Here is a 14,366-nt window from a genome sequence, read left to right as displayed (position 1 = left end):
GGGCAGGGGATTGAGGTGCAGGAGGGGGAGCAAGGTGCGGGGTCCCGGCGACACTTACCACGGCTCCTAGGAGCAGCTGACAGGTCCCTGTGGCCCTAGACGCATGGGCAGCCTGGGAGGCACCATGCGCTGCCCTTGCACCCGCAGATGCCCCCCCTGCAGCTCCCGTTGGTCGAAGTGCCCGGCCAATGGGAGCTGCAGAGCCGGCACTCGGGCGGGGGCAGCATGCAGAGCCTCCCAGGCCACCAATGTGCCTAGGGGTCACAGAGACCTGGCAGCTGCTTCCGGGAACCATGTGGAACCAGAGCAGTTAGGGAGCCTGCCTTAGCCCCAGATTCCCGCTGCACTGCCGACCGGACTTTTAACAGCCAGGTCAGCAGTGCCGACCAGAGCCACCAGGGTCCCTTTTCAACCAGGTGTTCCGGTCAAAAACCAGACGCCTGGCAACCTACTCCACAGGCAACCTTGGAAATTACAGGCCAATAAACCTAACTTCAGTACCAGGCAAATTGGTTGAAACTATAGTAAAGAACAGAATTATCAGACATATAGATGAACACAATTTGTTGGGGAAGAGTCAACATGGCTTTTGTAAATGGAAATCATGCCTCACCAATTCTTTGAGGAGGTCAACAAGCATGTGGACAAGGGTGATCCGGTGGATGTAGTGTACTTAGATTTTCAGGAAGCCTTTGACAAGGTACCTCATCAAAGGCTCTTAAGCAAAATAAGCAGTCATGGGATAAAAGGGAAGATCCTCTCATGGGTTGGTCACTGGTTAAAAGACAGGAAACAAAGGGTAGGAATAAATGGTCTGTTTTCAGAATAGAGAGGAGTCTGTACTGGGACCAGTGCTGTTCAACATATTCATAAGTGATCTGGAAAAAGGGGTAAGTACTGAAATGGCAAAATTTTCAGATGGTACAAAACTATTCAGCATAGTTAAATCCAAAGCTGACTGCAAAGAGTTACAAAGGGATCTCAGAAAACGGAGTGACTGGACAACAAAATGGCGGATGAAATTCAATGTTGCTAAGTGCAAAGCAGTGCACACTGGAAAACATAATCTCAACTATACATATAAAATGATGGTAGGCCCACATCTTGAATACTGCATGCAGATCTGGTCGCCCCATCTCAAAAAAATATATGTTGGAACTGGAAAAGGTACAGAAAAGGGCAACAAAAATCATTAAGGGTATGGAACAGCTTCCGTATGAGGAGACATTAATAAGACTGGGACTCTTCAGCTTTGAAAATAGATGACTAAGGGGGGATATGATTGAGGTCTATAAAATCCTGACTGGTGTGGAGAAAGTAAATAAGGAAGTATTATTTACTCTCTCTTATAACATAAGAACTAGGGGTCACCCAATGAAATTAATACGCAGCAGGTTTAAAACAAACAAAAGGACGTATTTTTTCATACAGTGCACAGTCAACCTGTGGAACCTTTGCCAGAGGATGTTGTGAAGGCCAAGACTATAACAGGGTTCAAAAAAGAACTAGATAAATACATGGGTCCATCAATGACTTTTAGAGAGAATGGGCAGGAATGGTATCCCTAGCTTCTGTTTGTCAGAAGCTGGGAATGGGCCACAGGGGTTGGATCACTTGATGTACCTGTTCTGTTCATTCCCTCTGAAGCACCTGGCATTTGCCATTCTCAGAAGACAGGATACTGGGCTAGATGGACCATTGGTCTGACCAGGGCCGGCTCCAGGCACCAACTTCTCAAGCAGGTGCTTGGGGCGGCCGGTCCGGAGAGGGGCGGTAGGTCCAGGTATTTGGCGGCAATTCGGTGGACGGTCCCTCACTCCACCTGGGAGTGAAGGACCTCCTGCCAAATTGCCACCGCAGATTGCGATCGCGGCTTTTTTTAGATCGCTATCGCGGCTTTTTTGTTTGTTTGTTTTTGTTTTGGCTGCTTGGGGCGGCCAAAACCCTGGAGCTGGTCCTGGGTCTGACCCAGTATGGGTGTTCTTAAATGTAGTGTTAACTATGTACACCACAGGTAAACACTATAGAAGAGAGATAGGGCTTGTCTACACAAAGACTGAGTGAACTGTAAGCGGGGATGTGAATCTGCACCGCACTAGCTTGTCGCACACTAACTGGCCGAGTGAACCTTGCTACTGTGCATTAAAGGTTCTGCTATGTGCTTGGATGTTCTGCGGGGGGGCATGGATCAGTGTTCACGTTGCACTCCCTGTCAGTACCCGGCCCCAGCCAGGGAAGCTAATGATCCAACCAGCGGACCAAATTTGGTGATAAATCCTGGTCACGTGCCACGTGAGGCACGTTGCGCATACACTAAGAAGAAGAAATGTGTGGCAAGCTAGTGTGCTGTAGCTTCACACTGTAGCTTGCCATGTACTAAGTAATGATGTAGACAGGCCCTTCGCTACACATCTGTGTATTCATTTACATTCCAGAGCGTAGAACTGCTGAAGGTAACAAGTCCTGCTCCTATTGGAGTCATTTACTTCCTTAAGCGCCAGGATGCACTTTGAATGCCCTCCCCAGGCAACATTGCAAAGGGTCAGATAAGGATCAGCTCAATAACTAGCTTGGATATCTCAAGGAGTTTAATAAAAATATGATCTCTCTTCGGCAGGCCTGTCAGCACCAGCATCTACCAGGACCCGAACCAGCCCATTGGTATGCAACTATACTGGTTTTAATCCCTGTGAAGGGATTAAAACCAGCTTTGTCACTGAGGCAAGTCTCATCAGGTTCCAGTCCATTTCTTGTGGGTAACAGAGAAGCAACAAGTTAAACCACAAAAGGTTGCACTGAAATAAGCATCTCAGAGGGAATTATTGAAATCTCTTGAGCATGCCAAATTGGCTGCATCATTATGATTTATAAAATTGGGGGGAAGGAGGGAGAGGAGCTTTAGACCCCAGTAACAATAATCCCTTTTATCTGAGTACCTCTGTGCCTTGCAAAGTGAATTAAGTACCATGCATGATCCTCATTTTACATATGGGGAACCTGAGGCACGGAGTGGTGACCTAAGTTGCTCAAGGTATCACAGCGAGCCTCCTTGAGAGCTGAGAATAGATCCTTTGCCTGTGAAGGATAAGTCAACGCCTCCATCCACTTAACCACCTGTCTCCTTGATGTTGAGGAGAGATTGGACACAAGGGAGGGAGAAGGTTTGGCAGCTGGTAATGGAAGGGGCACTCAAGCAGAGGCTCCTTCCTGAGAACAGTAGTATCTTGCAGATCTCACTGGACAGGAAATAGCACAACAACCACCTCTCACATGGTATTCTGACACTTTTGGCCCCAGCCACCGCCAGGAAGGGCAAAGAGAAGCAAAAACGAAAAGTCAACCTGCCGTTTAGTTGGCAAGACTGGACTGGGTTAGAGGGTAAAGTTAGAGGTGACCGACAGAGGAAAAAACAGATCGGGCTGGTATTCTTTTCTTCTTTATTATGCTGTATGCAAAATGCTAGAAAAGTAGAAGATCAGGCCTCATCCTGCAAACACATACACAAGTGCTTAACTTTATGCACAGGAGTAATTCCATGGAAATCTGTGGGACTGCTCACGGGAGTACAGTTAAGCACATGGATAAGGGTTTGCAGGATCAGGGCCATCGGCATTGAAGTCAGTAGAGCAGATCCTCAATTGGTGTAAATGATCATAGTGCCATGGATTCTAATTGAACTATGACTGCTTACCCCAGCTGAGGCTCTGTGCAGGTGCTGCACTCCTCAGGCACGCTACACACTGCTGGATTACAGTATGTGTGTGCTTTCGAAGGTTATCTTTCTTGCTTGTTTGTTACAATAGAAATCCTGATCTTGCCTGCCTTGGAAGACTCTACAGATGACTGGCAATCTGGCAGGGTTATAGAAAATCCATTTATAGTACAGCTAGAGATGGAAAGTTCCGACTGCACATCCACAAAGCCCTCCAAGAAAAACGGGAACGCACGACTCGACAATCCTGATATCATATCACATTAGTGTAGCCTGAAAATATAGTTTATGGGCTGGGTCATTAGGTCAGTTATTATTGAACCAGAACACCTGGCAATTTTACTAGTGCAAGACTAGGCTTTCTTGCTTCATAATCAACACAAAAATGAAAAAAAAATCAATAAGGTGCTATGTACAATGAAATGAAAATCACTGCTATCAGCTCGGGGAATTGTGTGGAACAGGATCAGTTGACATGGGGAATGAGTGCTAAAAACATTGCTGGATCTACCTGAAAAGAGGTTTCGGGCCTCTCGAAACATGAGGCTTGATTCTTCTCTCATTGGCACCAATTTCACACCAGTGTAATTCCATGGGAGTCAATAAACTCACTCCTCGTTTACACACTAGTGCAAGTGACAGCAGAATCAGGTCCACTGACTTCACTTATGCTCAAGGTGGGAGTGGGTGGAGTTAAGAGAGTGGCCATTCTCCTTTGAGCCCAGTGACTGGTATGAACACCCATCAGAGCCTGCATCCCCCCGGCAGAGAGGAGGTCTGCACTGGGACAGGAGGTGCACAGTTCTAGCTTTCTGTTAGATACCTGGCACTGCCGAGAGGCGCCATGAGTCACCTTCAAATGGAACTGATCTAGATTTAGCTTCACACAAGCCACCTTCTTCTAGGGGGCCAGACTGTGCCTATTAGAGTATGTTTACACTGCCATTAGTAGACCCCCATGGCTGGCCTGTGCCCGCTGACTCAGGGTCACACGGCTCAGGCGAAGGACCCTGTGAGGTGAGAGAGTCCCGGCGCTCAGGCTGCAGCCTGACTCCGCACATCTGCACCACAATTAAACAGCCCCAGAGCCTGAGCCCTGTGCCAGCCACGGGTGTCAGACAGCAGCACAGACATTACCCTTGGAGTGCTTGGCGGAGAGTCTGGGAGGAGGGAGGTGTGAGAGGCTGAGATTCCTTGTGCCCTTCGTACACGCATGAGTCAATCGAGATCCAGCTTAGAGCAAACGGCGTTTCCACCTTTCTCCCACTGCTCCTGAAATGTGTCTATTTCCTCTATATGTTATTTACCCAACTGCCCTTCCTGATAGGGGAACCGCTGAGGTATATTTCTTTATGAAACCATTATTTGTGTTACTCACCTTTGACTCAGACAGGCTCTTCACCGAATTTTCCCACCCCTTCCCACTTCTTCATCGTGAGTGCATGCTGTTTTGTTATTGTAGGGTTGCTCTTGTCTTGGATAATGGTGCTGGGGGCAGAGGTGCAGAGTCAGATGGAGAGGGGAAGTTAGGAACGCAGCACGGAGTTGTTTGGTTTGCAGAAACCCTAGCCAACTTGGCAAAGCCTCACTCGTTTCCTGTTGAGAGAGGGAAGTAATCTTTCACAGGCTGTTTACATGCCAGCACCTTCACCGGAGGCACTTACTGGAAGGAATTTATCACCTTGATCTCTACATAATTAAAAGAATTTGTGCCCCTCCCCCCTCCCCTTGAGATTCCAGACACTCAACAATCTCCAACAATTCCCCCAGCTGCCTCCCCCTCTCTCCCCGGACTGGAGGGGTGTTAACAGGTCACTTTCTTGTATTTAGCTGTGACACCCTGAGGGCAGATCTACTCTTACAAGGCTGCAGCTGAGCTGCTGTAGCGCTTCAGGGCAAGTCTACGCTACAGGGTTAAGTTGACCTAAGTTATACAACTCCAGCTACATGAATAACGTAGCTGGAGTCGACGTATGCTTCTCGTTCTGGTGGAGTACCGGAGTCGACGGGAGCGCCATCAGCGGTCGATTTAGTGGGTCTTCACTAGACCCACTAAATCAACCCCTGGTGGATCGATCGCTGCACGTCGATCCCCTGGTAAGTGGAGAGAAGCTGTCAGTGAAGACACTACTATGCCGGTGGAAGAGCTTCTCCCATCAGCGTAGTTAATACCCCACTGAGAGCAGCGGTAGCTGTGTTGAGGTAAGACACCCTCCCATTGACATAGTACTGTCTACCCCAGGGCTTAGATTGGTGTAACTGCATCACTCAAGGGTATGGATTTTTCACACCCCCTGAGTGATATAGTTATACGGATGTAAGCTTATAGTGTAGACATGGCCTGCATATGTTCCCCAGACCTGAAGAAGAGCTCTGTGTAAGCTCGAAAGCTTGTCTCTCTCACCAACAGAAGTTACCTCGCCCACCTTGTCTCTCATAATATCCCGGGACTGACACAGCTACAACAATTTGCTTAATCCCTGTTAACGGCACTTGGTTCTTGGCCGTTTGATTAAGCTGTTTCTGGGACCCAGCCACTGGTATTCCCAGCATCAACAATTCCCACTGACTTTGCTGGGCACTTACAGAGCTCAGCACCTGACAGGAATGGGTCCTTTGCATTATCACCAACCTCAAGGGCTAGATTTACAAAAGGACTCAGGCACCTGACTGCCACTTTGGAGGCCTAAATCCCAGAATCAAGCCCCTCTGGGATTCACAGCCCCCGTCCTCAGCTGGTCCTGCAGGTGCCTAAACTTGCTTGGCCCTTAAATTTTTGCAGTAAACGTTCCCTAGGTGCCTATATTCCTGCCTCTGAGCTTGCACACTGCAGCCCCATGCCAGGCGTCCGGATGCCAAATCCCTAGAGCAATGCACAAACTGGGGGAAGGTAGGAGAGTCTCTGCTCAATTTGCCTGCAAGGCCTGATCCAGTACATGTGCTGGGCTGTTTACACTGGAAAAAAGAGGAGAAAGGATTTAAAAAAATGAAAACCCCACTTTTCATACTTTTAAAAATGTTTTCCAATGGGAAGAAATTGTAAAACAGTAAGAACGGGTGTGTAAATAGGGTTTTTCCTACTTTCATTTTTTTAAACCTTTCTCCCCACTTTCCCCAGTGTAAAAATTGGGGCAAGAGTTTTTTAAAAAGGAGAAAAAAGTATGGGGGGGGGGAACCCTAATCAAATCCAAAAGCTGAAAAAAAGGAAAAACAGACTTTTTTTGGTTTCCAAAAACTGAATCAAAACACTCTTGTAAGTTGAGAAGAATCAAATAAATGTGTTTTGTTTCCAAATGAAAAAAAAAATCATTTTTAATTTTCCATTTGAAATCAACATTTTCCTGCAGAAAATTGTATGATGATGGCAGACCAAGTGCCAGCCCTTGCCAAGGCTGTAAGTGTCAGCTGAGCACTGACAAATTCATAGCTGGAATCCAGGCCAGCTCACCGGTATGTTAGCATTGTTCAGGAAAGGTATTAGACTTATACGAATGTGTTCAGTGTTTATGTCTCTATAGAATGCTTGTGAATTGCTGCATGTGTCAATTTCAGTTGTAATGGTTGTATCCCAGGCTATAAAGTGATATGTATGTTTGCTTTATAACTGTAAAACTGCTTGCTCTGAACCTGTCAACCAGTCAGGAGGGATAGTCCACCACCCATCAAGAAGGACTATTAAAACTAAATGGGCCTTTGTGGAACATAATGATACAAAGACTTGGTTAATGGCTCTCTCACGCCCATGAAGGTGCTGCGTGCAAGAAAGCTTATCCCCATCAACTTGAATTCTGGAAGAAGGAAATAAAAATAGCTGACATTTCATCTCTTTGATCTTTGGACTGTCACAGGACTGGAGCTAGGAAACAGAAATCCCCAAGTCAACCTGGGTCAATCCCCGAGTCAAGCCCTAAATGACATTCAGTGCTGACAGATTGCTACAACTCTGTCACCTTTTGGAGCCATAGACTGTAACTCATTTGTATATATATATGTTTGCCTGCTTTAACCTGTAAATAACTCTCTCATTTCTTTTTCCTAGTTAATTTTATTAATTTACTATAGAATTGGCTGCAAGTGTTGTCTTTGATGTGAGATGTGAGGTACCAATTGACCTGAGGTAAGTGACTGTCTCTTGGGACTGGAAGCAACCTGAGTTTTTTGTGCTCTTTGGTGTCTAGCAACCAGCTTTCACTAAACCCAGCTTGCCTGGGTGGCAAGATAGACCGGAGTGCCCAAGGGGACTGTCTGTGACTCCATGGAAAAACTGTTATAGTGCTGGAAGAGTTCTCACTTGTTACTGGTTTGATGAAATCTAATTACAGACCATACAATCCATTTCGGGTCGCTGCCCTGCCTTTTTGACAGTCTTCCCTGAAGTTGGCACTCACAGCTGTGACCACTCCCGCCAGCATGAGAAACCAATTGTGACAAAACCCCATTTTCCAACTAGAAAGTTTCTTGTGTGAAAAATTTTCTACCAGGCCTACAACATTGGGGTGAAATCCAAGCCCATTGAAGTTAATGGCAAAACTCCCTTTGACTTCAGTGGGCTAGGATTTGATGTCAGGTGGAGCTGAGATGGCATTCCGGTGAGTGACCCTGGTGCACTTCTCAGTCCTGTCCATGAATGCCTGGGCACTCAGCATCTGCATTTAGTTTCCTAAAGCATCTGCACTCTTCTAAGGCAACAAAAGGGAGTTAGCAGAGAAACGATTGTTGGGAAAGAAGAAGGGAACTGCTCTGGGATTCAGTATAACTAAGGCTATGATTTTGTCACTGAGGTCATGGAAGTCATGGAAGCTGTGACTTCCAAAGACCTCCGTGACTTCAGCCCGCCGCAGCTGGGAGCTGTAGGTCCCGCTGATCCCCGCAGCTCCCAGCCACCGTGGGGGGACCTAGCGGTGCCCTGTCTGCCGCGGGCAGCTCCTAGCCACCATGGGCAGCAGGTCGTGGGACCCTGCAGCTCCCAGCATGTCATCCTGTTCAGAAACCATTCATCCATCTAAAGAAAACAATTTGCCATTTTGAAACAACAAATTCTGTTTCCTTTTTGAGATGTTGATTCAAAAGGGGAGTTTTTGTTGTCATTCTTCCAAATGGAATGTTGTTGTTGCTGCTGAAATCCCATAGAAAATCTCCGTTTTGACAAAACCACATATTCCAACGGGACCACCTTTCAGTGAAAACATTTTGAGCGTCTCCACTGCTGCAATCTGAAATGTGTGTGTGTGGCGGGGGTGACAATGAGCAGCATGATCAGACGCTGTCTGCAGCAGTGAGTAGAGATCAGGCTGTATTGAAACAATGAGGAGTCCAGTGGCACTTTAAAGACTAACAGAGTTATTTGGGCATAAGCTTTCGTGGGTATAAAAGAAGTGGGTTTTTACCCCGAAAGCTTATGCCTAAATAAATCAGTTAGTCTTTAAGGTGCCACCGGACTCCTCATTGTTTTTGTGGATACAGACTAACACAGCTACTCCCTGATACTTGACGCCAGGCTGTATTGGAACCAAAGCAAGCCAGGCAAAGTCTCCCTTGCTCTCCTTGAAATGTTCCTGTTGTTTTCTTAACATGGCGCTGCTGGTGGGGATATCTGGGGAGTGCTGCTGGGGTAGGGGAGAGGCGCCAGGGACTGGTGGCACCCAGGGCCAGCAGCACCAGCTGCCAGGGGACATGCATTGTGGCTGCTCCGGCCGGCTGCCCAGGGACCGCTGCTGAGGGCCACGGACCACGGCTGCCCTGGCCGGCCATCCGCCTGGGGACCGCTGCTGGGGCTAGCAGACCATGGCTGCTCCAGTCACCCCAGGATTGCTGCCAGGGGCTGCCCCAGCAGCAGCTGGTGTGGCTGTGCCCGGGGCCCCCTGAGCAGCTGGCCCAGGATCAGCTGCTTGGGCGACCCTGGGCTCAACCACACCGGCCGCTGCAGAAGTCAGAGGTCATGGAAAGTCCTGGAATCCGTGACTTCCTCAACCTCTGTGACAGACATGGGGCCCTAATCATCAGGGCTGGCTCCAGGCACCAGCAAAACAAGCAGGTGCTTGGGGCGGCACATTTCTAGGGCCGGCATTCTGGCATCGGCCATCATAGGTGCCGACTCCAGGGCATGGGGAAAAAGTGCCCCTGTCGCCCCAGCTCGCCACCCCAGCTCGCCTCCGCCTGCTCCCCCAAGCGCACCGCCACCGCTCCGCTTCTCCCCACGCCCTCCCAGGCTTGCCGCGTGCGAAACAGCTGTTTCGCGCAGCAAGGCTGGGAGGGAGGACAAGCCGAGCGGTGGGGCGCTCGGAGGAGGCAGCGGTGGTGGAGTGGAGGTGAGCTGGAGCAGGGAGCGGTTCTTCGACCCCCCATTACTTCCTGTGCCCCCCACTCTAGTTCACCTCTGCTCTGCCTGCTCCCCTGAACTCGCTGCTGCTCCACTTCTCCCCCTCCCTCGCTTGAGAGGGAGGGAGGGAGGGAGGGAGAGAAGCGGAGCAGCGGCACACCCGGGGAGCAGGCGGAGCGGAGGTGAGCTAGGGTGGGAGGTCACGGGGGGTCCCGCAGGAAGCAATGGGGAGGGGGGAAATGCAGCACGCCCAGGGGAGGAGGTGGGGGTGGGGATTTGGGGAAGGAGTTTGGAAGGGGTGGAGTTGGGGCGGGGCCAAGGGAAGGGGGGCACAAAAAACGGGGGGGGGGGGCAGCAAAAATCCTAGAGCCGGCCTTGCTAATCATAATTAAATACAGTATCAGCCATTCTGAAGTGGGCAGAACTCTGAATGTTCTTACACTGCGAAACTTGTAAGAACAGAATAGGAAACTAATTCAAGTGGACAGCAGTTTGTCAGTATTCAAGAATAGAGCTGCTCAGAAAAATGGGGTTTTGACTGTGGAAAATTTCAATGAAAATAAGTGTTCAACAGAAAATTTAAACTATTTGTCAAAAATCCAAAAACTCAGAAAACTGAACATTTTTGGCTGAAAGCCGAAAAATGTTGGTTGGAAAATTTTCCATTTTCTAACACAAAAAAAAAAAAAAAAAAAAAAAAAAAAAAAAAAAATCAAAAAATGTTGAGGAAAGCAGAATCATAGACTTTAAGGCCAGAAGGGACCATCATGATCATCTAGTCTGACCTCCTGCACACCGAAGGCCACAGAACCTCACCCACCCACTCCTGTAATAGACCTGTAACCTCTGGGTGAGTTACTGATGTCCTCAAATCATGATTTAAAGACTTTAAATTACTGAGAATCCACCATTTACACTAGTTTAAACCTGCAAGTGACCCATGTCCCATGCTGCAGAGGAAGGTGAAACCCCCCCAGGGTCTCTGCCAATCTGACCTGGCAGAAAATTCCTTCCCCAACCCCAAATATGCCCATCAGTTAGATCCTGAGCATGTGGGCAAGACCCAGTAGCCAGACACCTGGGAAAGAATTTTCTGCAGTAACTCAGAGCCCTCCCCATCTACTGTCCCATCACTGGTTGTTGGAGACATTTGCTACTGTTGTTTTGTCAAAAATCCCATTTTCTCTTAAAAATAATTTTGCCCTTTTTAAAAAAAAAAAAATCCGGCCTTATTTAATTAGCCAGGATGGACGGGATGGTGTCCCTAGGCTCTGTTTACCAGAAGCTGGGGATGGGTGACAGGGGATGGATCACTTGATGATTACCTGTTCTGTTCATTCCTGCTGAAGGACCTGTCATTGGCCACTGTCAGAAGATGGGCTACTGGGCTAGATGGACCTTTGGTCTGACCCAGGATGGCCTTTCTTAGGTTCTTATGTAATGAGTTGCCAAGGAGGAAATTTGCTCTGGTTTGCAAGCACCTCACATTTTTAAGCAGACATCAGATTCCAGACATTAGTGTATTGCAGATACCATGAAGATTGCAAACACCATTTTGGCAAACAAGAAGCTCATGCTGTTATTTTTAATTCAGTTTTGCATACAGCTGCTGATCTACCAGTTAACGGACAACTAATCCTCTTAAAACCCTCTGCTTGGTTGCTTTCATTACTGTGTATTTCTTTTGCTTCTCTCTGTGTTTAGAAAATATGTCATTTTTGTTATGTAACCAAACTGATTTCCTTGTATTGGAAACAAATCTTCCTTGTAGATACATGTCTGGAATTAGCTTGGTTGGAATGAGCTACAGCATCAGTCATGGAGATTGTAGCACTCATTAAAACCCAATGAAGTTGTCTTTTATTATTAAAAGGAAGTATTTGTATTTTAATAAGCATCTGATTTGTATTGTTCTGTAGAAAAAAGTTTATTCCTATGTGGCCAGGTGCCACTCTGTACCATTGGCATATGCAGTGTCATTTTAAGGTCAGGTCTATACCACAACGTTGTGCCGGCATAGATACATTGGCTACCAGTGTGAAAAAAGCACACCCCTGACATGACTATGCTAGCAAAACACGCCCTAGAGACACCTGAAAACAAAATTAATCAGACTGTTTTGAATTGAATGAAACTTTTGTTCAATCCAGAACCAAATTTGTGTTCGGTTTTTCATTTGGGGGAGGAAAAAATGGTCACTTTGGGTTGACCTGAAACAATGTTTTTTTGGATTTTTTAGATTGGCCACCAAAAAACCCCCATGCGTCCAGTTCTAAGTGCAAGCTCTTATTCAAAGGAGCAAACTCCAAGGGACTATGTGTGAGGACTCACTGGCATGAGCTACACAATCGTGTCTGTATTAGTCATAAGAAAGTGCCACTGCGCATGGGGGCCATGCAGCTAAATCCATCAGACAGGCCCCTGCCTCAGAGATCTTGCAGCAAAAATGACAGGGCGGAGATGGGGGGGGGGGTAGGCTCCAACACGGGGTAGCTCTTACATAAAATGAAGATACAGCTAGGCCACCTCTACACTACGGGCGCTACAAAGGCACCGCCATGCTGCTGTAGCACCATAGCGAAAACGTTTCCTATGGCGATGGAAGAGTTTTTACACACACACACACACACACACACACACACACACACACACACACACACACACACAGAATGAGGAGCAAATCTAGACTCCATCTGTGCAGAGGTCCCCCTGGCAGCAAAATCAGCTGTGGAAGAAGGTGGGGGATTTTCGCAGGCCACCCAGGGGTGGGGATGGGCACCCCTGGTGCAACTGGTATTCTAGTTCTCCAAAAGCTCACTGCATGGCCGCACACAGTGGGGAGTGGGCAATGGGAATGGGTGAGTTGTAGGAGGGGCCAGGGCAGGGCCACAAATCCCACCGCACTAATCTTCAGGTTCTCCTTCTACATAGGAGTGGGCAGAGGCGTCAGTCACAAATGCCCACCATGAGGCTGGAAGGGAGTCTATGGAGCAGCTGCCCAGCCATTCTGTGATTTTGGGGGAAGGGATTGTGCCTTGTTTCAGCAATGCCCAGCCTGGACCGTACAGGGTGTGTCTGGCCCTGGATGTTTGCTGGGAGAAAACCTGGTATTTATTTTTGATTCCAAGCCAAAAAATGTCCAATATCTAGTAAATTGGCCTTCCTCTGACCTAGAGACGCCAAAACATCCCGTCATGGAAATTCCGTCTGCCAAGCGGAACTGCAGCCACCTCACGGGTTTCCTTTGATTGTCCCCATCCGTGAAGCTTTCAGCCAATTTGGCTTTTTCATCTGATGCTCCTTTAACATATTCGTCTATATGCAGCATAATGAGCTTCAGAGCCCCTCAGAGACAAGCTAGCCATCGTACAGGACACTGAATAAGTAATACAGAGAACTCATCAGTGTATTCAGGCCACATTTCCCGTAGGAAAGGTAACAAGCGACTCACACACCAATCACATTCTATGGGCAGCCCCTGCAGAACTGAGCATGACTCCGCTAGCCCAGCTCTACTGACTGCCCTGCCCAGCTCAGGTTTTTAAATTAATTTCTCTGTACCAGATAATGTTGGCTATTATTTATACTGCGTTGGCTGCTAGCCAAGAACAGGGCTCCATTGTGCTCTACCTACACAGAAAAAGACACACTCTTCCTCAAGTCTCTCATTACCAAGAGACAATGAATAAGCAAAGGTGCTTTTAATCCCAACACCCTCCTTGACCTCTCTTGCTTGATTTTACCCTCATTGGATGCAGTTGTGTAATACTGAGGCCTATATCCCAGCTCTGCCAGTCACCCCTCAGAGGGGTCATGCAAACCATCCCCACAGCAAAGGGCTTTGTTTTCCGCCCTAGACGCATTGTTATTGTTTTTCAAAGTGATCTGTGAAACGGGCCAGACTGAGACCAACATGGATCTCTGATTAGCCACAGAATAGGGTCAGCATGCTCTGTGGCAGTATTCGCTTCCCCCACACTATCCTTCACTGTCAACCTGGAGAAGGCACCTAGGACTAGAGGGTGTCTATAGTTCACTCTCTAGGACCTATTCAGCCTTTGGTCACCCTGTGGAGATGGCCTATAATGGTACATCTCCACTGCAATAAAAAACCTGCGGCACCGAGTCTCAGAGCCCAGGCTGAGTTTGGACCCTAATAGTGAAAGGTTTCAGGTGCCAATGCCAATAGTTTTGGCCATCTGCCTTTATACGTACTGTACATTGGCTTTTGTCCCACTCCCCCACTTCTTTTCTTCTAGACACAGATGGTATTGAACAAAAGGATAATAACTTTGAATGTGCTAATGTGATGACCACCATGTTGGCCAGCACATA

At 47.8% G+C, this 14,366-nt stretch overlaps 1 protein-coding gene across 1 annotated transcript in view; it reads right to left on the bottom strand.

The window, feature by feature from the left end:
* Positions 1-5,146, bottom strand: part of ADGRF5 (adhesion G protein-coupled receptor F5) — an 87,581-nt gene extending 82,435 nt beyond the window's left edge. The window contains exon 1 of the mRNA XM_034766630.1: positions 5,091-5,146. The gene's annotated coding sequence lies outside the window, so the exon portion shown is untranslated. The remainder of the gene's footprint in view (positions 1-5,090) is intronic.
* Between the last annotated feature and the right edge of the window lie 9,220 nt (positions 5,147-14,366).

This window comes from Trachemys scripta, chromosome 3, assembly GCF_013100865.1.
Source record: "Trachemys scripta elegans isolate TJP31775 chromosome 3, CAS_Tse_1.0, whole genome shotgun sequence".
NCBI lineage: Eukaryota > Metazoa > Chordata > Testudines > Emydidae > Trachemys > Trachemys scripta.
Note: the sequence above shows the minus strand (reverse complement) of the source record. Positions and strands in the feature narration are given on the sequence as shown.